The sequence below is a fragment of the Pongo pygmaeus genome, chromosome 2 (genome assembly GCF_028885625.2).
Source record: "Pongo pygmaeus isolate AG05252 chromosome 2, NHGRI_mPonPyg2-v2.0_pri, whole genome shotgun sequence".
Taxonomy (NCBI): Eukaryota; Metazoa; Chordata; class Mammalia; order Primates; family Hominidae; genus Pongo; species Pongo pygmaeus.
The window spans coordinates 168,961,689-168,988,610 of record NC_085930.1 but is presented as its reverse complement, the minus strand read 5'-3'; the positions used below and the strand labels follow the sequence as shown (position 1 = coordinate 168,988,610).

The following is a 26,922-nucleotide window of genomic DNA, read 5'->3' as shown; positions in this document are numbered from 1 at the left end:
ACAGTTTTGTGAGACTAAGCCCTGAACCTATGAGATCTAACACTGTCTTTAGGTAGGGAGTGTCAAAATTGAGTTGAATTAGAGGACACCCAGCTAGTGTCCACTGGAGAACCTGCTGGAAAATGGATTGTTTGGTGTCTGGGGAAAATTTTGCCCACATTTGGTCACAGAAGTATTCTGTGTTGATTGAGAGCAGAAAAAAAATTAAAAAAAAAAGCTTTGGTTTGGGTTTTTCCTATCTCCTATATTGCACAAAAGGGCATATATGTCTGCCAATAAAAGCCACTGACCCCATATAAATACTAGCCCTATCATTGAGCTAGTTTTTCCCTTAGCTGATTGTGCTACAGGGTAGCACAGCTCCCTGGTTGCAGAGTTTTATTTAAGGATCCTTGAAGCATTTCAAATACTTGAGGGGACACTAGAGGGGGGCAAGAGGTGACAGAAACTCTTCCTGCCCTTTCATCTGCACCAACTATTTATTAAAGTGCATTTAACATGTGTGCTTGGATTCTTCCCCACTTGACGGGTTTCCTCTCTGACCACTTTCTGGACTGAAGAATGGGCTCCAAGGGATGTCTCTTGCCATCTAGTGGCTTCCTGATGTATGGCAGATTGCTCCTGGCTTTCAAATTTCCACACCATGAAAGATGCCCAGGGAGCCTATGAAAAGCCCAAGACCTGGCTGGGCGTGGTGGCTCAGGCCTGTAATCCCAGCACTTTGGAAGACCGAGGCGGGTGGATCACCTGAAGTCAGGAGTTCAAGACCAGCCTGGCCAACATGGCAAAACCCTGTCTCTACTAAAAACTACAAAAAAAAAAAAAATTAACTGGGCGTGGTGGCAGGTGCCTGTAATCCCAGCTACTTGGGAGCCTGAGGCAGGAGAATCGCTTGAACCTGGGAGGCAGAGGTTGCAGTGAGCTGAGATTGCACCATTGCATTCCAGCCTGGCGACAGAGCAAGACTCCATCTAAAAAAAAAAAAAAAAAAAAAAAACAGAGAGAGAAAAGAAAAGTCCAAGACCTCAGGGCCATCCCCAAACCTACTGTTATCAGATTTTGAATCTATCTTTTTTTCTTTTAAGAGACAGGCTCTCACTCTGTTGCCCAGGCTGGAGTGCAGTGGGCATGGTCATGGCTCACTGCAGCCTTGAACTCCTGGGCTGAAGTTCCCAAGTGGCTGGGACCACAAGTGTGTGCCGCTATGCCCGGCTAATCAATACTTATTTATTTTTGTATAGACAGAGGTCTCCCTGTGTTGCCCAGGCTGGTCTTGAACCCCTGGGCTCAAGCGATCCTCCTGCCTCAGCTTTCCAAAGTGCTGGGATTACAAGCGTGAGCCACTGCACCTGGCTGAGTTTGGGATTTTAACTTGCTTTCCAACACATCCTCTCAGCCAAATGTTTCCCAAACTTAAGTCATTTGACTTCCATTGTCATGATTTTTTTCTGTACTCATATGCCAGGTGAAATGTGATTTTCTCAATATTTCTTTAAATTCATAACTAATATAAATGGAACATTGGTATCATTTGCCATATGAAGAGGAAGTCAAAAAGAAACATTTAAAAATTTATTTTCAGGAATTCCACTTAAAACAATCTTCTATATCATTCTGTACTTTGGAAAACAGTACTTTGGGAGTTCCTTCTGGACACTTCGCTGTGATTCAACACCACATTCCCTGTTTGAAATTTAGTTCCTTTTCTAACAGGTGTCTATGTTTCATGCAGAACTTCCATAGTTCCTTTTGCTGAAGATGCCTTAATAGTGATGCATGGTCTCAATTAGCCATTGGTGTAGGCCTGAAAAAAGAGTGGAGACCAGAAACATCTTACAGTGCTGATAATTATTAAAGAAGATTCTAAGGCCGGGTGCAGTGTCTTACGCCTGTAATCCCAGCACTTTGGGAGGCTGAGGCGGGTGGATCACGAGGTCAAGAGATCGAGACCATCCTGGCCAACATGGTGAAACCCCTGTCTCTACTAAAAATACAACAATTAGCTGGGTGTGGTGGCGGGCGCCTGTACTCCCAGCTACTCGGGAGAATGAGGCAGGAGAATCACTTGAACCCCAAAGCGGGAGGGTGCAGCGAGCCAAAATCATGCCATTGCACTCCAGCCTGGTGACAGAGCAAGACTCCGTCTCAAAATAAATAAATAAATAAATAAATAAATAAATAAATAAATAAAAATAACACAATGTCCCAACTAGGACTCTTTATGGATCAGAAATTTTGGCTTGAATAAACAGGCCTGTTTTGGTTTTTTGGTTTTTGTTTGTTTGTTTTGTTTTTGAGACGGAGTTTCGCTCTTGTTGCCCAGGCTGGAGTGCAGTGGCACCATCTTGGCTCACTGCAACCTCCACCCGCCGGGTTCAAGCGATTTTCCTGCCTTAGCCTCCCAAATAGCTGGGATTACAGGCATACGCCACCATGCCTGGCTAATTTTGTATTTTTATTAGAGACGGGGTTTCTCCATGTTGGTCAGGCTGGTCTCGAACTCCCGATCTCAGGTGATCTGCCTGCCTCAGCCTCCCAAAGTGCTGAGCCACCGCATGCAGCCCAACAGGCCTGTTTTAAAGTGGCTAATTGAAGGGTAAAATATAGAGAGCAAAAATCAGTCACATCCATAGGAAAGGCTGAATTCCAAAACAACTGAAAATCAAAAACCATTTCCTTTTGAAAGATAAAGACATGATGGGAAATAATGATCTGTAATGATCATAATTCTGAGTCTTGGAAAACAGACATCAATGGATGACTGGTGCACAGCACTCCTTCTGCATCATTATCAGTACTTACCAGATCATCTGTCCACGTATAACCTGATGGATACCATAGAAACAAGTTAAGAAATGATTCAAAAGTTATTCAGATAAGTAGATACATGGAATACCTAACAGCTCCCTGATATCATTACATTTATGCAGCAAAATAAAAATTCTGGAGGACAGAGGCCGGGCACGGTGGCTCATGCCTGTAATCCCAGAACTTTAGGAGGCTGAGGTGGGTGGATCACTTGAGACCAGGAGTTTGAGACCGACCTGGCGAACATGGTGAAACCGCATCTCTACTACAAATACAAAAATTAGCCGGGCTTGGGGGTGCGGGCCAGTAATCCCAGCTACTTGAGAAGCTGAGGCATAAGAATCGCTTGAACCTGGGAGGTGGAGGTTGCAGTGAACTAAGATTGCAACACTGTACTCCCGCCTGGGTGACAGAGTGAGACTCTGTCTCAAAAGAAAAAAAAAAAAAAAGGGCTGGGCGTGGTGGCTCACGCCTGTAATCCTAGCACTTTGGGAGGCTGAGGCGGGCAGATTGCCTGAGCTCAGGAGTTCAAGACCAGCCTGGACAACATGGTAAAATTCCATCTCTACTAAAATACAAACAATTAGCCAGGCATGGTGGTACATGCCTGTAGTCCCAGCTACTCAGGAGGCTGAGGCAGGAGAATTGCTTGAACCTGGGAGACGGAGGTTGCAGTGAGTCGAGATCGCACCACTGCACTCCAGCCTGGGTGACAGAGCGAGACTCCATCTCCAAAAAACAAACAAGCAAACAAACAAATTCTGGAGGACAGAAGAAAGAGAAGAGTGGGTTAAAACTCCTTTGATGTCCAGCTACTTAGCCCCTTGTGATACTTTTCAGAATGATATGATAACCAACACTGGGTTGTGTGTGTTACTTACTGGGAAAGATGTGAAATATAATCCAAAATGTAAAGGATGCAGAAATCAAATCAATCAAGCTTCTGCACTGCTAAAACAGACCAAACCAAACCAGACCAGTTCCTCTCCTGGCTGAGCACACCGACTATTTGAAGTGTTCACACACTAGCTGTGCACCCCAATGACCTCCAGGGATTTGGGCTGTGGGTGCCTGTGGAACCAGAGCCAGCACCTCTGCTCCAGCAGCTGGGGCTTTTGTTTTGCTTAGTCAAATCTTTAAATGTTATAGTTATGGGACAATTATGTTTTTTACTCCTCTTTCCCCAGCTCCACCCACCCCACCCCCAAAACCAGAGTTTATTTATTTATCTAAAAAATTTTTTAGACATGGGGGTCTCCCTATGTTGCCCAGGCTGGTCTTGAACCCCTGGGCTCAAGTGATCCTCCTGCCTCAGCCTCCCAAAGCTCTGAGATTACGGGTGTAAGTGACCATGCCTGGCCAAAATCAGAGTTTTTATTCAAGATACAACTTACATTATCTCAGTTTTCTGTCCATATAATTTCCTCAGATCCATTTCAACCAAAAGTAATTTAAATTCCCACTGGTTTCTCTGGATACACTTCAATATAACAATTTTACGTATTATTTTTTGAGACAGGGTCTCACTCTGTTGCCCAGGCTGGAGTGCAGTGGTGCAATCATAGCTCACTGCAGCCTTAAACTCCTGGGCCCAAGAGATCCTCCTGCCTCAGCCTTCCAAGTAGCTAGCTACAGGTACACACCATCACACCAGGCTGATTTTTATTTTTTGTAGAGATGAAGGTCTTGCTAGGGGGCCCAGGCTGTTCTTGAATCTTGGTCTGAAGCCATCCTGCTGCCTCTGTCTCCCAAAGTGCTAGGATTACAGGTGTGAGCCACTGCACCTGGCAAACTTTATAATTTTAAAAGTGAATCCTTAATATCAGTTTCCTTTAAGAAAACTTTTTAAATTAAAAAGTTGTGTTAATTGATAATATACAATATCAAGATATAAAATGATGACAATTAGAAGGGTTAGATTGCTTGAGTGGCAACTGAAACTTCGACCTTGGGAATCCCCATCTGGAATCACACACCTTCTTTTCTTTTGCTACCAGCCCCGCCTTCCAGACCCTGTTTTAACTACTTCACTGAGGCTTCTAGCCCCTCACCTCCATTCTTCCGAAGTCTTATTTTTCTGTCCTCTCATAGTTTCACAGTGTTTCATGTTTCAAACTGGGACATGAGCTTACCGTCGACAACCGTTTCCTAAGAGCTTTCTAACCTCCTCACCATCTTTGCTTAAATCATTCTCCAATCTGGAAATGACTCCGCATTTACAGAACTAAGCTAGTGGTTTAACTGCCTCTCCTCATTGAATAACATGTTTCCCTAACAAACCCTCTTATCACTATGGGTTTGTTGTTGTTGTTAGAGATGGGGTTTTGCCATGTTGCTCAGGCTGGTCTCAAACTTCTGGGCTCAAATGATCTGCTCACCTTGGCCTCCCAAAGCACTGAGATTATAGGTATGGGCCACCGCACCTGGCCTTATCACTATGTGATGGACAAAGAACCTCTGAGAAGCTACTCCACTTGCTCAAGTCTCCATCTAGGAAAGGGTGAAACTCTGGCTCTAAAGTGTGTGCTCTGACTCACACTACACAGATCGGGCTTTCCCTACTGGACTTATTCTCATGGCTTTACCAACTTGCATTATCCTCCTAGTTTACTTATCTGGTCTTCATCATACTTTACACACCTGACCTTTACATCTGGCCTTCAGACTTAGCTTTCCACTTCTGGTTGTACCCGCTGTTCCTTACCCAACTAGTGGCCTTAACCTTCTGGTTTTACCAATCTGGCCATAGCTTCCTGAACTTGTCCCCCCGGTCTTAGCCCCCAGTCTTACCTACCTGTTCTTACTCACCTGGCCTTAACCTCCTTGCCTTACCAGCCTGTTTCTATTAACCTTCTGGTGTCACTCACCTGGTCTTAACCTCATGGTCTTACCCACTGTGCTTACCCACCTAGTATTATCAACCTGGTTTTGATCTCCTGGCCTTAGCGATTAGGCCTTACTCACCTGGCACTAGCTTTTAGCCATACCACCTTGCCTTACTTACCTAGAGTTTCTACTTGGCCTTATCAGCCCCCTAGTCATACTCACCCAGTTTTACTCTCCTGGCCTTGCCCACTTTGCTTTAACCACCTTGTCTTAACTGGGTGCTCTGTCCATCTAGCCTCACACACCAGGCCCCAGTCACCTGGTCTTACTACCTGCTCTTAACCTTGTGGCCTTTCCCTCCAGCCTTTTCCCCTTCCCTTATCCAGCAGGCCACATCCACCTTTGGTCAGTGACTGGCTTACAGGTCCCCAGCACTGTTACCTTTGCACCAGAGCCCACTCTCACCTAATCTCCGTGTGCTGGTGCTACGTCAAGTGTGGTGGTGGTTAGGAGGCACCTTCCGTGTGAGGCCAAGCGTTCTGGCTCCCATTGTCCTTGAAGTTGCATCTCAGGCCCCTGGGCATGGCAGAGCCTGCATTCCCGTGACTCGGCTGAGGCCGGTGTGATGGAGACTTCCCGGCAGCCTCCCGGACCTGGTCTCTCTAAGGTCAGATCTTCAAACTTCTGGGCGCCCATGTGAGTGCCTGGCCTGGTGTGCTGACTTGCTCTTGGTCTGTGAAGCCTGTGGACACATGGTCAGCATGAAACCACCTTAACCTGCTTCCCATCAGGTCTCGTGGGAGGGATGGGGCAGTGCCTGGAGCACAGAGAGGCTCAGGAAAGGGCAGTTAAACTGGTTACACTGTGGTGGATCCCTCATGAGGGTCTTTCTAGCCCAAACTGGGTGTGATCCTGGGATAGTCAAGAGCTCATGGGAAGCTCTTGTTTTTCTCATATTTTATAGGAACGTGGAGTTTTCAGGAAGTCCAAAAAAGTGCCCTGTGGTCTTGTCAGGCTTTGAGTCTTGGCCACCTGACTTGTTGCCAGTTCCCTTTACCCCTGGTGACCCCTAATGTTTATCTGGGGTCTCATCATGGGGTCAGAATTTGTTACTTTAGTTTCTTTTATGAACGAGTGCATTTGGGTGTATTTGAATTGTTTATTTTATACTCTATGAAGTCAATAAACCCATTCCTGTCTCCCATCCCACTGCCTGAGCTAAGGGCCCTTCCACAGGTGACCTGGAGTGTTCAAGTGCACTGCACTCACGTGCGCTTCTGGGTTGAAGCTGCCACCTGGTACTCCCAGAGCCTGTGCCTCTGAGGCTTCCTCTTGGGTTGTGGATCCGTAGAAGAGCCCTGCCCCTGGGAACTGACATTTCCCTTAGAATAGGGACAGAATGGAAGGTCTTGACTTGCATTTCTGGAGAAGCCAGATAAGTCTGACAATTCCTGTAAGATTCCCTCTTAGGATGCTTGCCTATGTGTTCATATTCCATATTATAAACATATGCTACTTTTCATTTAATATTCTATTTTTGAAAATTTTCTTCTGTTATGAAAACTTTCTTGATTTTTAATGGATTGTCCAAGTCATAACCATTTTCTAGGAGAGTGCAGCATTTTGGTAACTGGAAGTAACCACAGTTTCAGCATTGCTCCAAAGACTTAGGCGTTCTTCTGGTTGTTGATGGAGTTTGCATGTCAGTCATGTATCTGCTTCTGATAGTTTATAGAAACGTTTGACAAGGATGATTTTGCTAACTCTTGCCTTGCAGTTCTTTTAGATATTGTACTTATTATTATTATTATTTTCTGCAGGTTGGTCTAATTGAAGGCAATGGAAAAGTAAGTCTTTATAGATCAAAATCTTAGTTCTAGAAAAGATGAGGGGGCCTGTTCTGGAAATACATCTATTCATAAATATATTGTTTGATCTATTTATGAATCTGATGATATTGAAGTCTCTCAGTACTCTCAATTACCCTTATGGGTAATCTTAGGGCTTATAACATTTAGGAGACACCTGCAGATGCACAACAATAGATTTGTTTATTGTGATTTCTAAGTTATTTATATGATTTGCAAAAGTTCAGGAAATGTAGAGTAATGTAAGAAGAAAGAAGAAAATAAAGATCACATGTATTCCTTCTGCCCAAAGATAATGAAAACCTCACAGTGCTGTAGACTCTTCTAGGAGGTTCCTGTGTGGCCAGCCACAGTCATGCTGTTTATTTATTATTATTATTATTATTATTATCATTTGAGATGGAGTTTCGCTCTTCTTGACCAGCCTGGAGTGCAATGTCACGATCTCCGCTCACTGTAACCTCCACCTCCCAGGTTCAAGCAATTCTCCTGCCTCAGCCTCCCAAGTAGCTGGGATTACCGGCATGTACCACCATGCCTGGCTAACTTTGTTGTTGTTGTTGTTTTGTTTTTTTTGAGACAGAGTCTTGCTCTGTCGCCCAGGGTGGAGTGCAGTGGCGGGATCTTGGCTCACTGCAAGCTCCGCTTCCCAGGTTCACACCATTCTCCTGCCTCAGCCTCCTGAGTAGCTGGGACTACAGGCGCCCACCACCACACCTGGCTAATTTTTTGTATTTTCAGTAAATACGGGGTTTCACCGTGTTAGCCAGGATGGTCTCAATCTCCTGACTTTGTGATCTGCCTGCCTCAGCCTCCCAAAGTACTGGGATTACAGGTGTGAGCCACCGTGCCCAGCCAACTTTTTGTATTTTTAGTAGAGACAGGGTTTCACCATATTGGTCAGGCTGGTCTTGAACTCCTGACCTCAGGTGATCCACCCTCCTTGGCCTCCCAAAGTTCTGGGATTACAGGCATGAGCCACCGTGCCCCGCCAGTAATGCTGTTTAAAATGAAAGAAGGCTCTACAGTGCGGCCATGATGCACACCGCATATGAAGTGGGCATCTTCCGTGTCAGTAAGTTTTATGTATGTATTGTGTATGTATGTATGTATTCCTAATAGTTCTTGAGGAATCTGTATTTTTCTGTTCCTAGAGGAATCTAGCGAGGAAGTAAGGTAGAGAGGTTAAAGTCACAGCTCTTCAATGATCTTATAACTCACAGAGTTTCTGTTTAAGTCCTCAAAGTGACACTGTGATGAGCATCTGTAAATGTGTATATTTGTGCTCTCCTGGCCACATCCTCAGATGACCTTCTAGGCAGAATTGCCAGATCAAAAGGGTACACACCTTGGAAGCGTTGATGTGGGATGCCTGTCTCTTTATTTTATTTTATTTTATTTTTTTGAGACAGAGTTTTACTCTTGTTGCCCAGGCTGGAGTGCAATGGCGTAATCTTGGCTCACCACAACCTCTGCTTCTGGGGCTCAAGCGATTCTCCTGCCTCAGCCTCCTGAGTAGCTGGGATTACAGGCATGCACCACCATGCCCGGCTAATTTTGTATTTTTAGTAGAGATGGGGTTTCTCTATTTTGGTCAGGCTGGTCTCGAACTCCCAACCTCAGGTGATCTACCCACCTTGGCCTCGCAAAGTGCTGGGATGACAAGGGTGAGCCACCGGCCAGTCTCATTTTAAGACTGCGTTGGTGTGGAGCTGTGATAGTTTGTGCAAGATAATTGAAGTGCAGTTTATTATAATATTGCTAAAGGCAAACTTGTGGAAAAGTCCACTTTGTCCTGAGAAGAACTGACTTGCAGGAGGTCAGGTGAGGTCCTTGGCAGTGCTCTGAGCCATCCTGTCCACTTCCTATGTGTCAGGCAGACTATGAGGCCAAAGGTCTTGAAGTATTACAGTTTTAGGTTTTGTTTAAACATTAGTTATTTCTGATTTTTCTAATTATTTGCATACACAATCCCTTTTTACTCTTAACAGTGAGACCCTAGTAAGTGGTCTCTTGATGCTTACTATAATTTTGGGGATGTTTGAAAGTGGTGACCGAGTCCCGCACTAGGTCTTCTGCCATGTCACTTGGCCCTGCTGGTCCATTTGTTTTTGGCCAGTGCCAGTTTGGGAGCCAAACCTTGTCACCTACCTACAGCCCACCTTGCCCCTGGGGAGTCAGGTGCAGATGCTTCTCTGGGCCCTTCGCAGTGTCCTGTTCTGATCTTTTACCTGGTGCAGGGCAGAGGGGCTTAGAGGACTTGACCTCATTATCTGAGCAAGCTCGTGTTCTCCATGAAGCCTCCTGGTGCCTGGCAGGGGTCAGGCGCTGCAGGCCAGTCAAGTTGACAGGTAATATTAACCATCACAGAGCCACTTGTGCCTCTCTTCTTCCTCCTGCTGCTGCATAATCCATTTCCAGATTTCCCCTGTATGTATCAGGGTTCTCTAGAGAAACATATGCATTTATGTGTAAGATATAGAAAAGATTCATTTCAAGGAATTGGCCTGTGTGATTGTGGGGACTGGCAAGTCTGAAATGTGCAGGGCAGGCAGGAAATGGAAAAGAATTGATGCTAAAGTCGAGACAGAATTCCTTCCCTCTAAAACCTCAATTTTTGCTCTTAAAGCCTTCAACTGGTTAATTGAGCCCCATCCCCATTATTGAGATATATGTGAAGTGTTTGTGCTTATGTAGACACACACAAATATATGCATATTAGTCATATATATACATGAGAATATATGGACAGTGCCTAACACATAGTGGGCACTCACAATAATCTGCTATTAGCCATGTACGGTGGTGCCCACCTGTAGTTTCAGCTACTTCTGAGGCTAAGAGGATCTCTTGAGCTCAGGAGTTCTTTGAGTTCAGCCTGGGCAACATGGTGCGATCTTGTCTCAAAAAAGAAAAAAATATGCTGCTATTAGCTGCTATTATTATTGTTCTTTTCATTAGTTCAAATCTTTTTCCTTCCTCCATGTAACAATTGCTGATCCTTGGTTCTGGTTGTCTATAGTTATATGGAGGGAGGGAAAGATTTGAGAATAGTGCTCATATCTTTCCCTATATTTCCTCATTTGATCCTGAGCCTGAGTGGAGGGTGAGGCTGTGTCAGGGAAATAAGGAGACATGGGAGTGAGGCCGTGTGCTTGTGCTGGGTAGGACTGTGCATGGGGCGCACCTGTGAGGTCGAGTAGGAGAGATGTCGGGTGCTTCTGGGGGTGGAGATTAGACTTGCAGATTGGGGAGTAGGTTAGATGCCCTCCCTGGGCTCTCAACGTGGAAAGGAGGCTGGGAGTGGGCATTGGGGCCTGGGGTGTTAGCAGTTGGAGGTGGGATGACAGAGAAGAACAAGAAGGCCAATGGAGAAATGGCATTCCCACTCCAGCTTTCTGCAAGGTTGTATCATTGAAGTTGTGCATGTGAGCCTTCTAGATGTGCGGGTAAAGGGGTAAGACTGGAGGAGCAGGGGCGAGTCAAGGCTGGGTAGGACTTGGGTGACACCAAATGAAATTAGTATTAAAGCCAGACTTGTGATTTGAGCTCAAATTCAAACAATTACATTCTCTTTTATCCATTTTCAAAGAAGAACAGGCTCCTTTGATGTGAAACAGACTGGTTGTGGACTCTGAGAATTTAGGAAAGAAATTAATTGAGTTTGGATCTGTTTTACAAAATGTATGATTTTTAAAATAAATCATTTCTACTCTTTATTCAGTGTGTGCCTTTCCTGACCTTTGTTTTCATTTTAGAGAGGACAACAGTTCTGAGAGCAGTTCTGGAAGTAAGTCTGTTAAGTAAGGTATTAATTTCCTTAATTACAGAAATTACATAGAAACCTTTATTTTTATTTTAAAGTAATACACACATCATTTATTAATTGTTGTTTCCAGATGTATTAATTACAAGCATGGTTTTAGACAGCATTGGAAAAGTATTTATATGGTAAATAAAATAACTTCTAGTTGGCAAGGAAAGTGAAAAACAGGATAAGTTCAAGCAAGACAAGACTCGCGTCTGTGTTTCAGAACCTTAAGGTCAGCCTAGAACCTTCTGAGACAAGGATTCTGAAAACTTTTAGTCTTTATTTGCCATTTTATCTTCAATGCTGTTTTTAAAAGCTGGTTCTCTTGCAACCCCTGGTCCCCCAACACTGCCCTGATAGGCCAATAGTCTAGGCAGCAGTTGTGGCAACAGCCGGAACTGCCTGCACCTTCTGGGCACTAGTGCGGGCATAAGGACCTTGCCAATCATGCTGAGCAGGAGTGCCTAGCTTCCCTTCACGCGATCCTCCCAAAGGTGGCTCAGATCTGGAAGGTCCAAAGCCCATCTCGTGGCACATTAGGTATGAACCCCAAGTGAGAGGGTCGTTGTCTACTTTTGAAGCCTTGCATTTTTACATGGTCCACACCCATATCCATAGCAAAATAATAGTTAATATCAGATAGCTAACACTCACCGAGTGCTTGCTGCCTGCCAGGCACAATCCCCACCTGTGATTTAATTTCCATAACTTTGTGGAGGTGATAATATTTTAACTCCCATTTAACAGATAAGGAAAGTGAGGCACAAAGAGACTCAATTACACACGTAGAGGCACACACTTAGGCAACACGTGACCAGGGCAGATAACAGGAAAATTCACTGCTCTTCCCTCTCATAATACATTTTAATATTATGGAAATGTGGTCCTTGAAAAAGTGGTCATTGAGAACTTACTAGACGCTAGGGATACAGTTCCTCTGCAGCTTGTTCTTGTGGGGAGAGACAGGAAACAAATGCTAAAATGTGCAGGATGCCAGGAGTGGCCCATTCCCTGAAAGAAAAGGAAAGGGGAGAGTGGTTGTGTCAGGAGAGTTTCTCTGATAGGGCAGCATCTGAGTAGAGACCAGAGGATACGAGGGGAGTGAGCAACAGGGCTATTTGTGGGGGAAGACAGTAAGTTCAAAGGCCCTGAGGCAGGAGCATGCCTTCGAAAAGAAATGGCAAGGAGTGGCTGGAGGACAGCAAGTGCAGGGAGGCTGGGAGGAGACAGAGGAAAGGGCAATGAGATCCTAGATGGCCCTGGCCACACTGAAAGAAGCTCCTGTGAGATGGAGACTCTCAGAACAGTTCCCTCTTAAAGTCACCTGAAACCAGGTGTCAGTGCCTTTCTTTCTTTTCTTTCTCTTTCTTTCTTTCTTTCTTTCTTTTTCTTTCCTTCCTTCTTTCTTTCTTTTTTTCTTTTTTTTTTCTTTGTTTCTTTCTTTCTTTCTTTCTTTTTCTTCTTTCTTTCTCTCTCTCTCCTTCCTTCCCCCCTCCTTCCCTCCCTCCCTCTCCTTCTTTTTTCTTTCTTTCCTTCTTTCTTTATTTCTTTCTCTTTCTTTCTTTCTTTTCCTTCTTTCTTTCTCTCTCTCTCTCCTTCCTTCCTCCCGCCCTCCCTTTCTTTCTTTCTTCTTTATCTCTCTCTCCTTCCTTCCTCCCTCCCTCCCTCCTTCTCTTTCTTTCTTTCTTTCTTTCTTTCTTCTTTCTCTCTCTCTCCTTCCTTCCTCCCGCCCTCCCTTTCTTTCTTTCTTTCTTCTTTATCTCTCTCTCCTTCCTTCCTCCCTCCCTCCCTCCTTCTCTTTCTTTCTTTCTTTCTCTCTCTCTCCTTCCTTCCTCCCTCCCTCCCTCTCTTTCTCTTTCTTTCTTTCTTTCTTCCTTTCTTTCCTTCTTTCTCTCTTTCTGAGGAAGTCTTGCCCTGTTGCCCAGACTGGAGGGCAGTGGCACAATCTTGGTTCACTGCAACCTCTGCCTCCCGGGTTCAAGCAACTCTCCTGCTTCAGCCTCCTGAGTAGCTGGGACTACAGGTGTCCAGCACCACACCCGGCTAATTTTTGCATTTTTAGTACAGACAGGGTTTCGCCATATTGGCCAGGCTGGTCTCGAACTCCTGACCTCGTGATCCACCTGCCTCAGCCTCCCAAAGTGTTGGGATTACAAGCGTGAGCCACCGCGCCCAGCCCTAGTGCCTTTCTTACTTCCAAACACGTTTCTGAACTGCTTAAGGAGGCTGGAGGGCTGATGGCAGCCAAGTGCCATCATGAGCACTGTGAGACTCTAGCAGAGTTCTGGGGTCCTGGTCGCCCCGGATGACTCTTGGATGGGAGCAGCTGCCCTCCAGTTGCGATGCTGGTCTCTGAGATGAGTGACTGTAATGAAGAGATTGATGATGACCCCATGTCCTCAGACCTTCATTGTTTCTGCAGAAGGGAACTGGGAAAGTCTTCCACCAAGAAATCTTTTGTGAGGCAGTGAGCTTGCCTTCCTGTTTTCTGTAATTCCTCCCATTCTCCCGTGTGCTTGTGGCAGAGGAGGACGTGAGGATTGTGTTAAAGGGTGATGAGAGAGCAGGAGTGGTTGCAGTTCTGGAAAAAGATCTAATAAAGCACTTACCTGCCTGAAGGCACTGCGCCGAAATGAAGAGGCACATTCAACAGCATTATCATACATTGGACCAGTGAGAGGTGTCATTGAATTGACCACTTGGGATGTTTAAATGTTTATTTAAAGTTGCCCTTGGCTGTAAAGCCTGAGGTGTGTGTTGGAGTAGTCAACCACTAACCCAGGATGGATTTGTGACAATACACAAGTGACAACATCTTTCAAGGATAAAGCCTTGCCCACAGATCGTTGTCACACAGGTATAACCTTACGTTTTCCAAAATAGTCTTTTAAGTGCCAGCATTGTTGAGTGGCATGCACTTTTTGAATTATGTAATCTGGGCACGTTGTATACCTTTATTTTAAAAATTTTGTTTAAAAATGCCAATCACGTTTATTTTACTTTATACATATAAGTAACATTTTTTCTACCATATATAATTTAATAAAATCCAGTCTCATTGTGAACACTGTACTGCTGAAAATGCATTTTTACTATAAAATAGGATTCTGTAAATTGCTTTAAGAAAGCATTTATTGGCTGGGCGCAGTGGCTCACGCTTGTAATCCCAGCACTTTGGGAGGCCGAGGCGGGCGGATCACGAGGTCAGGAGATGGAGACCATCCTGGCTAACACGGTGAAACCCCGTATTTACTGAAAATACAAAAAATTAGCCGGGCGCGGTGGCGGGCACCTGTAGTCCCAGCTACTCAGGAGGCTGAGGCAGGAGAATGGCGTGAACCAGGGAGGCAGAGCTTGCAGTGAGCCGAGATCGTGCCACTGCACTCCAGCCTGGGCGACAGAGCAATATTCCGTTTCAAAAAAAAAAAAAGAAAAAAAAAGAAAGCATTTATTTATATAGTACTTATATATTATCTATGTACTTTTTCCCAGACACACAGTGAGCAAGTGATCACTGGGCTCCTTTCCCAGGTACAGTTTTTGTAAGTAATTGTGAAGGCAGGATACCTAATATCTTTGATCATTTAAGTTTTTACATAAAACTAACTCTAGTAGGAGAAAAACAAAGGTGCATAAGTCACGTTCACATATCTTATGTAATCACTTTGATTGTTTCCTTGGATAATGATGCTCTGACAGAGTGCTATTGAGTTCTCTTAGTTCCTTCCTTCCTTCCTTCCTTCCTTCCTTCCTCTCTCTTTCTCTCTCTCTCTCTCTCTCTCTCTCTCTCTCTAGCCCAGGCTGGAGTGCAGTGGCATGATCTCGGCTCACTGCAACCTCTGCCTCCTGGGTTCAAGAGATCCTCTTGCCTTAGCCTCCTAAGTAACTGGGATTACAGGTGTGCACCACCACGCCTGACTAATTTTTGTATTTTTAGTAGAGATGGGGTTTTGCCATGTTGGCTGGGCTGATCTCAAACTCTCGGCCTCAAGTGACCTGCCTGCCTCAGCCTCCAAAAGTTCTGGAATTACAGGCGTGAGCCACGGCTCCTGGCCTCTTAGTGCTTTTGAATGAAATAAAAACCCATAATAATTTTAAGAAGTCTTCTTCTATGCAAAAATTAGAACTAGGCTGGGTGTGGTGACTCATGCCTGTAATCCCAGCAACTGGGGAGGCTGAGGCGGGTGGATCATCTGAGATCAGGAGTTCGAGACCAGACTGGTCAACATGGTGAAACCCCATCTCTACTAAAAATACAAAAATTAGGCGGGCGTGGTGGCATGTGCCTGTAGTCCCAGCTATTCGAGAGGCTGAGGCAGGAGAATTGTTTGAACCTGGGAGGTGGCAGTTGCAGTGAGCCAAGATCGCCATTGCACTCCAGCCTGGGCAACAAGAGTGAAACTTCGTCTCAAAAAAAAAAAAAAAAAAAGAAAGAAAGAAAAAAAAATTAGAACTAAACAGGTGTTCTTATTTGTCCAACATAGACTGGTAGACTCAGAGGGAGTATTCCAGTGTTCAGAAACTGAAAACTTTATTTGAGGTCAACAGAAAAGAAGTTGAGATCAAGTATCATGTTTTGTCCTGGAGCCAAATATGTAGACTTTGTTGTTAAGCCTGGCTTGACACTGGACCTTTGATTGATGTTAACTGTGACTCACCCTCTCTTGCTTCCTTTCAGTTTCCAAATTCTCTCTGCTTGGGTCAAAAGTGATTGTTTGCCAGAATTTTAATAGTGTGTGCATTGTGTGTATGCATGTGCATGCCAATATGTATGCAACCCATACATTGCCTGGAACACCAATTTAGCTTCATATTTTAACAGACCATGATTCCAACATCATGTCAAAGTCTTACATGTTAAAAGTTCTGCGTCCACATTAGAAGGTACTATGGATCGCTACGTAGCCCATGCCAAATGGCACATGAGCTCTCTTTCTCCTCTGGGTCCTGATATTTTAAACAAAGAAACAGTGTGCCATTATGGGCCCTTGATTCTGTGCAAAGTCATTGATCGTTACCCATCCTTGAGGTTTTTTTTGAGGTAGAGTCTTGCTCTGTTGCCTAGGCTGGAGTACAATGGCACGATCTCGGCTCACTGCAACCTCTGCCTCCCGTGTTCAAGCGATTCTCCTCCCTCAGCTTCCCGAGTAGCTGGGATTACAGGCACCCGCCAACATGCCTAGCTAATTTTTGTATTTTTATTAGTGACAGGGTTTCACCATGTTGGCCAGGCTGGTCTCCAATTCCTGACTTTGTGATCCACCTGCCTTGGCCTCCCAAAGTGCTGGGATTACAGGCATGGGCCACCGTACCTGGCCCCATCCTTGACTTTTAACATGTACAGAGAGCAACCAATAACGAGTTCTTCCTCAAAGTAAAGCCAATGAAAATTAATAATAAATGTCTAAGACTTTGTGGTTAAACCTAACTCCACACTGAGGTGGGTCCTGTCCCTGTTGATTTAAATTTTCCTCCACTAGGGGTCTAATTTGGAGCTTCCCTGCAGAGGATTGTGTGCTGCATCCTCAGATCCGCGGTGCAAGGTTTTTTCCACATGTGAAAAGAAGGTTACAGACGGGAAAGAGCTATCCAGAATTGGTGTAGGCGCTGGTAACCAGGCCTGGCCATGGAGAGGACTCCCCGATATTTAACCTAGGCTATCTATTTTCTGCAGCCTTGCTACTTAAAATGGGGTCTGGGTACCATGAGGATCAGCATCAACTGAGAGCAGCTTGTTAAGATGCGAAATCTCAGCCCCACTCCAGACCTGCAGCACTGGAACCTGCAGTAGGCAGGATTCCAAGGCAACTCTTGTTCACATCAGAGTTTGAGAAGCAGCTATTCTAGAATACACTAGGGAGCCATGTGAGATCTCGGGGTCAAGTGTAGAGTGACTTGAGGTTTCTCCTTGGTTGAGAGCTCCTCAAATAAGACAGGCCTCCCAGGTTAACTAATTTCAGAGCGATTTTTTAGATTTAGAAAATTGGGGTTAGGCGCAGTGGCTCACGCCTGTAATCCCAGCACTTTGGGAGGCCGAGGCGGAGGGATCACCTGAGATCAGGAGTTCAAGACCAGCCTGGCCAAAATGGTGAAACGTTTTCTCTACTAAAAATACAAAAATTAGCCAGGAGTGGTGGTGTGCGCCTGTAGTCCCAGCTACTTGGGAGGCTGAGGCATAAGAATTGTTTGAATCAGGGAGGAGGAGGCTGCAGTGAGCCGAGATCTTGCCACTGCACTCCAGCCTGGGTGACAGAGTGAGACTCTGTCTAAAAAAAAAAAAAAAAAAGAAAGAAAAAGAAAAGAAAAGAAAAACACAAAAATTGGGTTCATTTTGGGTTTTGTTGCACAAATATACATATTTAAGCACCTATTAGGTGGAAGGCATTATGGCCTGAGGGGAGGTGGTTTGGATATTCATAATGGAACGAGATTCCTAGAATATAGAACAAAGCTGCAATGTTTAAACCATTTTTCTAAACTTCTGTGTAATTCAGCATTGAATCTCCTTTCTCATCTTTACCTATTATAAGTCCAGTTAGAATGAGGGTAGATGTGGATGGTGAACTGAAAGTAGCAAAGTAGACAGATGCAGTGGTGACTACAAATCCCACTTTCAGATTTGAAATGAGGGATTGACAGCAGTTGAAAAATAAGGATTAGGTCTATAATAAACTGTCTTTATTAATGAGCTATAGTTTGAGTAATTAACACAAATTCAGAATAAGTAGTACCATTTAATGAGTTATGTTTTTAACAAGTACATTAAGTTAATTAGAAAGGCCTCATGCACACTTCCTGGGAAGCTAGAATAGCTGATCATATTCTGCTAATGTGGAGGGAGGTTCCCCCAAGAACAACAGGGACAATGGCACAGGAAAGGCTGGACGTCCTTCCTGGCTGATGTTTTATACCTTTCTTCTTGGGTTGATTAGTTTTTTCCTATGTAGAAGATTTCCTTGGACTTGGCCCTCAGAAAACCTAAATTTAAAGTTCAGCTTTATCAAGGGAGCCTGGACGAATGGTTACATTAACCTCTTTGTGGCCTTTGAACCATACATAGAAAATATCAAGGGATAGATGTAAAAATGAGGATAAAAACATCTGAAGTGCTAAGTAGAAAGTAACTGAGTAGAACGGAAGCCTGTAGAGCACAAAAGTTAGATTGAGGTTTGAGTGTGGTGTTTTATGCCTGTAATCCCAGAAATTTGGGAGGCCAAGGTGGGAGGACTGCTTGAGCCCAGGAGTTCAAGACCAGCCTGGGCAATTAGCAAGACCCTGTCCCTATAAAAAATTAAAAATTAGCTGGATGTGATGGCATGCGCCTGTAGTCCCAACAATTTGGGAGGCTGAAGAGAGAGGATAGCTTGAGCCCAGGAAGCTGAGTCTGCAGTGAGCCACATCACTCCAGCCAAAGTGACAGATGGAGATGCTGCCTCAAAAAAATAAAGTTAGATTGTATTTGCATGAAGGGCATGTAGTTAGCCTACAGGTATGATGCTAGTGCTTATTTAATTTTCTGAAATCTTTTAGAAGAAGGCTGCTGGTGCCACATGGGGTACCTGTGTTCTTTTGGCTGTGGAGTTTGCCCAGGAAGAGGTTTGGAGATCCAGGAGCCTGAAGTCAGATGACAGGTGCCCTGGCCTCTGTGGCATGTCTCTTTGGACTCTGTGAAAGTTATTTAATTGCTGTGGTTTTCTAGAAGAATATGAAGATAATTGTAAGGTGCCACATGCACTGCTTGGACTCTTACAGTTCTGACAGTTATTCCTGACAAATTTCAAAACCAAAGTCTGTTCCTACTTGTAGGATATTTCTAAGATATCCCCTGAGAAATTAATGACAATGGAGAAGCCTCTTGTTTGCAAGAATTTATTGTAGAATGGAAATAAATACAGAGTGATGAGTGAACCAGAAGCTGTAATTACCCTAGAAATACATATTCTTTTTTTTTTTTTTTTTGAGACAGAGTCTTGCTCTGTGGCCTAGGCTGGAGTGTAGTGGCACGATCTTGGCTTACTGCAACCTCCGCCTCCTGGGTTCAAGTGATTCTCCTGCCTCAGCCTCCCAAGTAGCTGGGATTACAGGCATGCACCACCATGCCTGGCTTATTTTTGTATGTTTAGTAGAGATGGGGTTTCATTGTGTTGGCCAGGCTGGTCTCGAACTCCTGACCTCAAGTGATCTGCCAGCTTTGGCCTCCCAAAATGCTGGGATTACAGGCGTAAGCCACCACACCTGGCCCAGAAACACATATTCTAAAAACCAAGTTGAATTAGCAGCAGAGATGTATATCCCTCAGATATGGTATTTTCTTTCTTTCTTTCTTTCTTTTTTCTTTCTTTCTTTCTTTTCTTTCTTTCTTTCTTTCTTTCTTTCTTTCTTTCTTTCTTTCTTTCTTTCTTTCTTTCTTTCTTTCTTTCTCTTTCTTTGTTTCTTTGTTCCTTTCTTTCTTTCTCTCTCTCTTTCTTTCTCTTTTCTCTCTCTCTCCTTTTTTTTTTTTTTGACAGAGTCTTGCTGCGATGCCCAGGCTGGAGAGCAATGGCACAATCTTCACTCACTGCAACCTCCGCCTCCTGGGTTCAAGCAATTCTCCTGTCTCAGCCTCCCGAGTAGCTGGGACTACAAGTGCGTGCCACCATACCCAGCTAATTTTTGTATTTTTAGTAGAGGCGAGGTTTCACTATATTGGCCAGGCTGGTCTCAAACTCCTGACCTCAAGTGATCTGCCTGCCTCAGCCTCCCAAAGTGCTGGGATTATAAGAGTGAGCCACCGTGCCGGGCCAGATACGGTATTTTCAATGTTTCAAAATAGTGCATTTTGAAACACTTCAATGTTTCAAAATAGTACATTTTATAATCCTATTTCTGAGAAAAAAATTGTTAACCTTGTAGCTTATTCCAAAGAAGCAGCTTTGGAGGATTTTGCAGAAGTGGAGTCATGGGAGGGCATTTTCTGAACTCTATGGGCCCTGGTGATTGTCAGACACTCAGAGGATCCTTTAAAAGTTTCTAAGACTAGGAATGGAAAGAGAGAGGAGCCAGGTTAAGGCAATCAGGTGGCGATGGCAATGCCCAGTGCAGTTAAGTGCTTTGTTCCTGTATTTCCTCCAGACTTGCTGTCGAACCTGGAGGGGAGGCAAGGGCCAGTGCATGTAGTGGGGTTCAAATTCCAGTTCCACCCCTTCCTAGAGGAGGACTTGGGCAAATGGAGTAGCTCCTCTGAGGTTCTCTCAGGAGGGTGGGAGGCAAGGGCCAGTGCATGTAGTGGGGTTCAAATTCCAGTTCCACCCCTTCCTAGAGGAGGACTCGGGCAAATGGAGTAGCTCCTCTGAGGTTCTCTGTCCACAATATAGTGATAAGAGGGCTTTCTAGGGGGAAGGTGGTATTCAATGAGGGGAGACAACTGAACTATTAGCTTAGTTCCGTAAATGTTCTCCAATTCCAGGTTGGAGAATGATTCAAGCAAGCAAAAATGATGAGGAGGTTGGAAAGCTCCAATGAAACCATGGTCAGTGGGTGAAAAGCGTGGGTTGCAGTTTGATAACATGAAAGACTGAAACTGAGAGAGAGTTAAAAAATAAGTCTTTAGAAAAATAGAGTTTAGGGACTGGAAGCTTCAATGAGGTAGAAAACCAGGGTGGAGTAAGGAGGGACTGGAAGTAAAAGAAAAACACGTGTGACTTGAGAGTGAGATTTCCAAGGTCAAAGTTTCAGTTACCACCCAAGCAATCACTAACCCTTCTAAATTGTCATATTTCATATATTGATATTGTATTTTATTAATTAATACACTTTTTTTCAAGATAGACTCTTGCTCTGTCACCTAGGTTGAAGTGCAATACTGTGATCATGGCTTACTACAGCCTCAGCTTCCCAAACAATCCTTCTAACCTCAGCCTCCTGAGTAGCTGGGACCACAGGAATGTGCCACCTTTCCTGTCTAATTAAAAAAAATTTTTTTGTTTTGGACATGGAGTCTCACTATTTTGCCCAGGCTGGTCTCAAACTCCTGGGCTCAAGGAATTTACTTGTTTTGGCCTCCTAAATCCCGTCAGATTATATGTATGAGCCACTGTGCCCAGTCTAAGTAAAATTTTAAAAATCTCCTTTTCTAAAGAAAATTGAATTTGTTGATAGTAAAGTTTTAAAATTGGGAAGTTATATTGAAATGTATCTGGTGCAACTAGTGGAGTTTAAATTATTTTTGATCAAAATGGATTCTGAGAAAATTGTATGGTTAGAAAACAAAGAATGTAAATTTTATCTTGAATAAAAACTCTAGTTTTCAGGGTGGGGTGAGTGGAGCTGAAGGTAGAGAAGGGTGAGAAAGCAAATATAATAATTGTCTCATCTCTATAACATTTAAAGATTTGATTAAGTGAAACAAAGCCCCAGCTGCTGGAGCAGAGGTTCCACTCGGGTTCCACAGACACCCACAGCCCAAATCCCTGGAGGTCAGTGGGGCTCACAGTGAGTGTGGGGATGCTTCAAATAGTGGGTGTGCTCAGGCAGGAGTGGGTTTGGTTTGGTTTGGTTCAAAGGCGGCAGAAGTCTGCATCTTAGCTGTCTTAATGTGAATGTGGGATCTTGTGACAGGGTCTCTTCTGTATCCTGGGGGTGGATCTGCACTCTGCCTGATGGCCTAGCTACTTTGCCAGACCCTGCCTGCTTGGTCTTCGCCAGGTTGCTCCTGCTGTGTATGATTACAGCCTTGGCATGGGACTGCATTTCCCCTGTTTAATGTTGGTACTGGGAAGCCCTCTTGCAACCACTCTTTTAATATCATCCTCTCTCCTGGGAGAAGCTGGAGAGAGCTACAGGTCTTGAGGATCTCTTCTGGGAGAAGAGAGATGGAGAGAAACACCAGATACGCCTCCATCTCCTGCACCTGTTTTGAGTTTGATTTCTTATTCTATTTAAAGGAAATTTTTTAGAATAACATGTATAATAAACACATTTTCGAACCTAAAGAGGGAAAGTAGCAATGGGATGGAAGTGAGACCACTGAAATTCACTGGCTCCATGTGGGAGCTCAGGGCCATAGTGTCATCATCTAAAAATGGCACTGAAGTTTCTCCTGCCATTGATACAAGTTTGCAGTAGATGTTACTTCTGCATCATTTGCATTTTCAGTTATGATACTTCACCTCTTTCTCAGTATCACACACAATTCAGTGTTGGCTATGATATTCTGAAAAGCACACAGGCCGGGCATGGTGGCTCATGTCTGTAATCCCAATGCTTTTGGAGGCAGAAGCGGGTGGACCCTTGGTGCCAGGAGTTTGACACCAGCCTGGGCAACAAAGGGAGACCCCAGTTCTTTTTTTTTTTTTTTTTGAGATGGAGTCTTGCTCTGTCACCCAGGCTGGAGTGCAATGGCGCAATCTCGTCTCACTGCAACCTCCGCCTCCCGGGTTCAAGCCATTCTCCTGCCTCAGCCTCCCGAGTAGCTGGGATTACAGGCATGCACCACCACGCTCTGCTAATTTTTAAAATTTTTTTGTATTTTTAGTAGAGACGGGGTTTCACCATGTTCGTTAGGCTGGTCTGGAACACCTGACCTCATGATGCGCCTGCCTCAGCCTCCCAAAGTGCTGGGATTATAGGCTTGAGCCACTGCGCCTGGCCAAGACCCCATTTCTATAAAAATTTTTAAAAATTAGCCAGGCATGGTGGTGTGTTCCTGTGGTCTCAGTTACTTGGGAGGCTGAGGTGGGAGGATAGCTTGAGCCTGGGAGGTTAAGGCTACTGTGAGCCATGATGGCTGCAGTGAGTCATGATGGTGCCAGTGCACTCCAGCCTGAATGACAGAGTGAGACTCTGTCTCAAAAAAAAAAAAAAAGCAAGCAAGCAAGCACACAGAAGAGTTTAGTAGTTGGACATTAAAGGAGTTTTAACCAACTCTTTTATTTCTTCTCTCTTAAAAAACTATATGTTGCCGACAAGAAATTCTATTTCTTCTGTCATGTAGAATTTTTATTTTGCTCCATAAATGTAATGACATCGGGATATCATGGATCTGTTTTCTGTACACCTACTTATCACTTAAATAACTTTTGAATCATTTTCAACTTGTTTCTGTTATATCCATGAAGTTATATGTGGACAGATGATTTGGTAACAAACAATGCTGGCGCAGAATGAGTGCTGTGCACAGGTCATCCATTGAAGTCTGTCTCCCGTCATGACTTTGTCTCTCAAAAGGAAACTGTTTTGGAACTCAGTCATGTTTGGAATTCTCAGTCTCAGTTTAAGCATAAGCCTCTCCTATGGATGTGGCTGAATTTTACTCTAGATACTATCCCATTCAATTAGCCAGTTTAAAACAGGCCAGTTTATTCAAAGCTAAAATTACAGCCGTATAAAGAGGTAGTTTGGACTCTGTATGTCAGGAATTGGGTTTTTTTTATGGTATTCATTGGTATGTTCAAATAAATGAACCTGAAAGATGTGACTTTTTCATCACTGCAGATGCCGCAGTAATAGGGATATTTAACTGGTAGCACCCAGAATAACAGATGTTCTTCTACACTGAGTTTCTTGGCTGTTTAAAAAACTACTTTATAATACCTCTGGTTTACTTGTTTAGAATCTATTTTAATAATATTTTGCATTGTAAGATGCTTCTGGTCTCTGCTCTTTTTTTCAGGCCTAAGGCAATAGCTAATTGAGACTATGCATCACTATTAAGGCATCTTCACTAAAGGGCACTGTGGAAACGCTGCCTGAGATGCGGACACCTGCCAGAAGGGGGCTAAATTTCAAACAAGGAACGTGGTGTTGCATCACAATAAAGTAAGTGTCCAGAGGGAACTTCTGCAGTACTGTGTTTTCCAACGTGCTGAGTGATATTGTAGGAGACTATTCTTTTGCTGGAATTTCTATGAATACATTTAAAATAAAAAGTGTTTTTTTTTTTTTTTTTTTTTTTTTTTTGAGATGGAGTTTCACTCTAATTGCCCAGGCTGGAGTGCAATGGCGCTATCTTGGCTCACGCAACCTCTGCCTCCTGGGTTCAAGCTATTCTCCTACCTCAGCTTCCCGAGTAGCTGGGATTACAGGCATGAGCCACCACGCCCAGATAATTTTTTGTACTTTTAGTAGAGACAGGGTTTCTCCATGTTGGTCAGGCTGGTCTCGAACTCCTGACTTCAGGTGATCCGCCCACCTTGGCCTCCCAAAGTGCTGGGATTACAGGTGTGAGCTACTGTGCCCAGCCAAAATGTGTTTTTTTTAATATTTAATTTTGTGGCCAGGTGTCTCACGCCTGTTATCCCAGCACTTTGGGAGGCCGAAGTGAGCGGATCACGAGGTCAAGAGATCGAGACCATCCTGGCCAACATGGTGAAAACCTGTCTCTACTAAAAAGTCCCAGCTACTTGGGAGGCTGAGGCAGGAGAATCACTTGAACCTGAGAGGCGGAGGTGGCAGTGAGCTGAGATTGCGCCTCTGCACTCCAGCCTGAAGACAGAGCAAGACTACGCCTCCAAAAAAATAAAAAAAAGAAAGAAAAAATTGTTTTGGTACATAGTAGGTGTATATATTTATGGGATATGTGAGATATTATGATACAGAAATGCAACGTGAAATGAGCACCTCATGGAAAATGGTGTATCCATCCCCCCAAGGGTTTATTCATTGAGTTACAAACAATCCAATTACACTGTTTAAGTTATTTTAACATATACCATTAAGTTATTACTGACTATAATTACCCTGTTGTGCTATCAAAGAGTTGGTCTTATTCATTCTTTCTAATTATTTTCTTGGTAGTCAAAATAAAATGTTTATTTTTATGACTTTCTTCTTTTTTTTTTTTTGAGATGGAGTCTCGCTCTGTTGCCCAGGCTGGAATGCAGTGGCATGATCTCGGCTCACTGCAACCTCTGCCTCTCGGGTTCACACCATTCTCCTGCCTCAGCCTCCCGAGTAGCTGGGAATACAGGTGCCACCGCCACCACGCCTGGCTAATTTTTTGTATTTTTAGTAGAGACGGGGTTTCACTGTGTTAGCCAGGATGGTCTCAATCTCCTGACCTCATGATTCACATGCCTCGGCCTCCCAAAGTGCTGGGATTACAGGTGAAAGCCACTGCACCTGGCATCCATATACCAGTGATAGCAGTGTTTTATTTACAGTAATTATAGATTTTTTTTTTTTTGAGACAGAGTTTCACTCTTGTTGCCCAGGCTGGAGTGCAATGGTGTGATCTCAGCTCACTGCAACCTCTGCCGCCTGGGTTCAAGTGATTCTCCTGCCTCAGCCTCCCAAGAAGCTGGGATTACAGAGGTGCCTGCCACCATGCCTGGCTAATTTTTTGTATTTTTAGTAGAGACAGGGTTTCTCCATGTTGGCCAGCCTGGTCTCGAACTCCTGACCTCAAGTAATCTGCCCGCCTCTGCCTCCCAAAGTGCTGGGATTACAGGCGTGAACCACCACACGTGGCCTCAAACTCATATTTGAAATTTAGAGAGATTGCCAAGACCCTAGAGTTTTGCATGTTCTCACAGATTGATTTCGTTAGTTCAAATTTCATACCACTTTTTCTAACTGATGATTCTTACACCTTGACAGGTGACTGAGTTCAGTATGATCAGAACTGAACCATTTCAAAAAGCAGCACAAGTGGCGACTGCCAGTAACCGACAATAACCAAGTTTGATCCCCCTCTTCTGCTCCTTCCCTCTGATGGAATTCTCATTGTCCCTGGCCTCCCGCATTGACATTCATCCAATGCCCATGCTGCTGGATCAGCCTGCCTGGAGCCACATTCTTAGAAAGATGAAGGACTTCCAGCCTTTTGGGAGATGACAATGTGTTATCAAAATCAACAAATTAATAGATTGACTTCCTTTGCATATTTTTGCAATGTTCTGTGAGATATCAAGTCATTTCCCTGGTAGTTTCTTATTCAGTATTTCACTGTACTGCTTTAAAAAAAAAAAAAAAGTCAGGCCTCAACCCTAACAGAGTCACTTTGAGATCTTGTTAAAAAGTTGAGTTTAGAGTCTGATACAGGTTTCGAGATGGCCCTGAGAACTTAGGTTTTTTTCATAGGCTCTCTGGGCAACTTTTATGGGGCAGAGGTTTAGAAAGCTAGGAGCAATCTGCCAGGTATCACGAAACCACTAGATGGCAGGGCCATCCCTTGGAGCCCGTTCTTCAATCTAGAAAGCGGGCAGAGAGGAAAGTGGATTGGGGAAGAGTCCAAGTACACATGTTAAATGCACGTTAATAAGCGGATGGTGAAGATGAGCTTAGGTGTTGGGTCCTAGGAGGAGAGTGGGAAGGATTCCTGTCACTTCTCACCTCTTTCTAGCTTTATCTCCAGTATTTGAAATGCCTGGAGGATCCTTAACTGAAACTCTGCACTAGTCAACTGTGCTGTACTAGAGCACAACCACTTTAAAAAGGTAGGAAAACTAGCTCAATGAGAGGGCTAATATTTTTGTGGGGCCAATGATTTGAATTGGTAGACATATATGCCCTCCTGCATGATATAGGAGATAGAGTGCAAAAACCAAACCAAAGTGTTTTTTCCTACCCTCATTTACCACACGCTACTCCTCACATGCCCACCAAGCAAGCAGGCAATTTTTCTGCAGGTTC

The 26,922-nt window shown here is 44.2% G+C and overlaps 2 long non-coding RNA genes across 2 annotated transcripts in view; one reads left to right on the top strand and one right to left on the bottom strand.

Annotated features, from left to right (window-relative positions):
• The window catches only part of LOC129033153 (uncharacterized), a 31,681-nt gene extending 5,512 nt beyond the window's left edge, over nt 1-26,169 (top strand). Inside the window, exons 2-3 of the long non-coding RNA XR_008501548.1 lie at nt 23,963-24,108; nt 25,888-26,169. This is a non-coding gene — a long non-coding RNA (uncharacterized LOC129033153). The remainder of the gene's footprint in view (nt 1-23,962; nt 24,109-25,887) is intronic.
• On the bottom strand, nt 1,560-12,321 carry LOC129033154 (uncharacterized). Its single transcript, XR_008501549.1, has 3 exons — nt 12,228-12,321; nt 6,100-6,376; nt 1,560-1,804 (listed from the first exon to the last, which is right to left on the bottom strand). It is a non-coding gene; the product is annotated as an uncharacterized LOC129033154 (long non-coding RNA).
• Nucleotides 26,170-26,922: the final 753 nt, after the last annotated feature.